The 4,005-nt window shown below is 48.9% G+C and overlaps 1 protein-coding gene across 2 annotated transcripts in view; it reads right to left on the reverse strand.

Moving 5' to 3' along the window:
- ME2 (malic enzyme 2) overlaps positions 1 to 3,643 on the reverse strand; it is a 54,880-nt gene extending 51,237 nt beyond the window's left edge. The window contains exon 1 of one of the 2 annotated variants that reach the window (XM_007465569.1): positions 3,397 to 3,526. The gene's annotated coding sequence lies outside the window, so the exon portion shown is untranslated. Of the gene's footprint in view, positions 1 to 3,396 lie in introns of both variants that reach the window. The other variant, XM_007465568.1, reaches the window with a different exon arrangement.
- Positions 3,644 to 4,005: the final 362 nt, after the last annotated feature.

Genomic DNA, 4,005 nt, shown 5'->3' on the forward strand with positions numbered 1-4,005 from the left:
AAAAAAAAAAAAAAAAAAAAAAAAGTAATTTTAATACTGTCTTTAAAACAAGTAGGCATAAGTTAAAAAACTTGAGAAAAACCAATCTCTGCCAAAAATAGAACCAAGGACTAAGGAGAGAGACAGACAGACAGACAGCAGGCTTAACAGCAGCTGGAGGCAACAGGACAAAATGGGGAACACCCACACCTAACTCCTCATGTTATACAGACAGGATGGAGGAACTGTAAAAATGAGTGAAGTAAAAACAGGAAACAAAATAAGGTGGGGCTTCCCATTTTGAACAAATATGAAAACTCAAGCTGCTTACTTGAGTTTCCTGGCTATTGAGGTATGCCTGTGGTTTCTCCCTCTGGTGTGTCATTCATCCTGCCTTGCCCTGGGGGTTAGTGAATTTACTCTCTGGGTGGTGTTTATAAACTGGACTGGGACTGAAACTGCTAGGCCACTGACTGCTGGAGAATACTCTCCCTGGCCCCCTAGCTGGCGGGTAGAAAGCAGAAGTTCAATGTAATAGAGACCAAAATTAGAGAGAGGTCATGACTAGGTACAGTGAGCACAAGCTCTGCAGTCAGTCTGAATCTGGACGCAGCTAATTACCAGCTTGGAATCAGTTATGTTACCCAATCATTCCCAAGTGGTCTCTGAATTGGTGTCTGTCTGAGACACATTTTTCACTAGTCTATAACCAAATGAGAAAAACTAGGATAACTAGTATTGAAATAGGAGGGAAGGGGGCAGGGCACAACCTCTGAAAGAATGACATAGCCCAAGTACATGACATAAACGGATTAGAACCAAATGGGTCCAAGATGGTAGACAGGTCGACTTCCACTAGACCTTGAGCCCCAGTAGAAGCTCGTTGTAACGCATCAGCAAGCTAAATGACAAGCCCACAGGTGCCATGACAGTTCCAAGGCGACCATAAGGATCAAAAAGTAGGCGGTGGCCCAATTCCTGGAAATCCCCGCCCCTTCCTGAAACAGCTGGAATACTCCTCCCACTCATTAGCCTATGAAATTACCCACCACTATAAAAACTGACAACCCCATACCCCGGTGCCTTTCTCACCTTCTGAGATGGCCCACGCTCTGTTTGTGGAGTGCATTTCTCCCAAGGCCTCTCGCCTTCTGAGACGGCGCACACTCCCTCTGCCAAGTGTGTTTCTCTCTAAATAAATCCACTTCTTACCTATCACTTTGTCTCTCACTGAATTCTTTCTGCGATGAGACATCAGGAACCTGAGCTTCATTAAGTCCTGAAACCAGGTGTGTGATCTCAGTTGGAAGACTGTGGGTTTTCCCTGGGTTCGAGTCCTGGCCTCGTGGGTTCAAATCCCAATCTGGGTTTTGGCCAGGTTTGAGTCCCGGCCACATGGGTTCAAGTTCCAATCTGAGGTGCATGGTTTCAGTATAGTTTGGTTTTTTTAATATAACTATATGAATTTTGCAATGAAATACTCAAGTAACGCATGCAGTTATTTTTATTTTATTTTATTTTTTTTAAGTACGTGGGCCTCTCACCGTTGTGGCCTCTCCTGTTGCAGAGCACTCTCAACCACTTCACCACCAGGGAAGCCCCCGTATAGTTTTTCATAATACTAAATTTATTGTCTTCGTTTTCATGTTGTAATTATCTTCCTCCCTTTTTGGTGGTAAAAAAAAATTTTTTTTGTTTTGAAAGGATGGGGATGGTAGGTTGTAGTAGTTTTTTGTTGTTGTTGTTTGTTTGTTTGCGGTACGCGGGCCTCTCACTGCTCCGGACGTGCAGGCTCAGCGGCCATGGCTCACGGGCCCAGCCGCTCCGCGGCATGTGGGATCTTCCCGGACTGGGGCACGAATCCGTGTCCCCTGCATCGGCACGCGGACTCTCAACCACTGCGCCACCAGGGAAGCCCTATGCCTAACTTTTAAATAAGTCTTTATAGCTACCATAAAAGAACCAGATAACAGATTATAAATCATTGCTCACAGTTGATTATTTAAAGGTCCACTATTAGAAGATAACACTAAACATTTTTCCTTTATTTCTGCAAACCATGTAACATAACAACTCAACTAGTTATAGTAGTTACACAATATATATTTACCTATCATTTGTGTAACTACTATAGTGTGTGTATATATATATATATACACACACGCGCACACACATAGCTGTGTATGGGGGGGGTTGTAAGGTAATGACTGTTTCTTCTCTAATTTCCAGAATGCTTGGCAACTAAAGATCAAAACTTAGGAGCACAACACTGCACTTAGCTTTACAGCATGAAGAATGCTTAAGGAGCATACAAGCTTAAGAGGAGGCTGGAGCTATTAAGTTAGATTGCCTGAGTTCGAATCCAGAATTTGCCACGTAAAACCTGTGATCTTGGGTAAGTTACTTAGCCTTTCTAATTTTCATTTGTAACCTGGAGATAATAAAGAGTACCAACCTCAGGGCATTACTTTGAGATAATTCTTGCAGAAAACAGCACTCGGCTCCTGATTAACAGTTAATACGTGCTTCCATGTTATCAGTTGCAACACTAAAAGCAATAACAGTGCTATCAACTGTTTCCTTTTGAAGTGACTGCCACAAACATTAAGAAGGTAAATCAAACAGATATGCGATAACACGTTTTGTAAGGAAGCACTTCTGTTAAGATCTGTTATTTTGATTAAGCTTCTCACCAAACGGAAACGGAAATTTTCTAGAATTATCTTCGGAACCAAGAAAGTCAAATCCAGGACCTCAGTGTAACACCACACAAGCAGAAATGGATTATCACCAGCGTCAAAGAAACACCTGCCAATCCTGGTCCACAGATGTCATTTCACATGAATGGACAGAACCGTTCCAATCTTAGAACTTTCTAGCCTGCAACAAACTTCCTTTAAAGCAACGAACAATCACAACACACAAAATGCCTAACTCCTGCCATTAATTCATCCCTGCAGAAAAAGAGAACTATTAGATAAAGGGATTTGGAGGGACAAAATCGGTCTTTAAGGGGCGCGGGAGTAAAGGGTGTAAGAGATGCTCCTGTTAAGAAAGCCGCAGGGCCTTACTCCAGGTTGGGAAGGGGGGGCGCCCTGGGACGAGCGAGTCTCGACCGGGAAGTCGCGTCCCCAAACCGTGCGCCAGGGAAGAGCCGCCCACGGTCAAACAGGGGGTGCCGAGACCCCACCGTTCCCCACGGTCTCAGCCGGGACTCGACGAACCCCTTCCCTTCACCCCGCCCTCCCATCCGCCAAGCTGGGACCTTGAGGGCCGCAGGCGCGGAGGCCGGCGGCGGGTCCGCGCTCGGCTCCCCGGGCCGGGGTGAGGAGGCCGGCGCCCGGTCCCATCCTGGAACTCCCGCCCGGGCCCCGCCGCGGCAGGCCGCCCGCAGCTGCGAGCCGTGCGGAGCCTTACCCGACGTCTAGCCAGGCGACAGGTGGTGCTGCCGGCGGAGAGGCCGCGGCCCCGCAGCCCACCCGGACGATGCTCAGCTCCGGCCGAGTTCGGCCCTCCCCTTCTCGAGGCTTTCCGGAGCCGGCTCCAGGTCAGGATCGGAATGACTGGGTTGGATGGATACTAGCCGAGGCAACCAGTAAATCCGCGTACTGAGAAGAGGGAACAGGGAGTACAGCCGGCGCGGCCCCATGGGGGGAGACTGACGGGCGCGCAGACCAATACGGAGGCAGAAAGCCAGCGTTAAGGGGCGGGGCTCCGCTTTGAGGTTTTGCGACCGGCGCACCCGCGTTCCAAGCCTCGCAGCACCTTCCTCTGTTTGGTGGCTAGAGGTTTTCATTTAGGGCCAGGTGCCTGCCCTTAAGGGCCCGACCCCAGGGAGTGAGAGAGGGATCGTGTAGGGTGGGGGGAGTCCGGATATAAAGACGAAAACCGCCGCCCCACGAAAAGACCTGGGGCTGGCTACCGCAGACTTCGCCTTCCCGCGGCTGGCGGTATAGTTGGGGGTGATGGCTGCGTTTTCGCGCGAGAGGAGGCTCTGCGCAGGCGCGGGCAAGGCCGGGAATGGGG

This window comes from Lipotes vexillifer, unplaced genomic scaffold (genome assembly GCF_000442215.2).
Source record: "Lipotes vexillifer unplaced genomic scaffold, Lipotes_vexillifer_v1.1 scaffold36, whole genome shotgun sequence".
Classification (NCBI taxonomy): domain Eukaryota; kingdom Metazoa; phylum Chordata; class Mammalia; order Artiodactyla; family Lipotidae; genus Lipotes; species Lipotes vexillifer.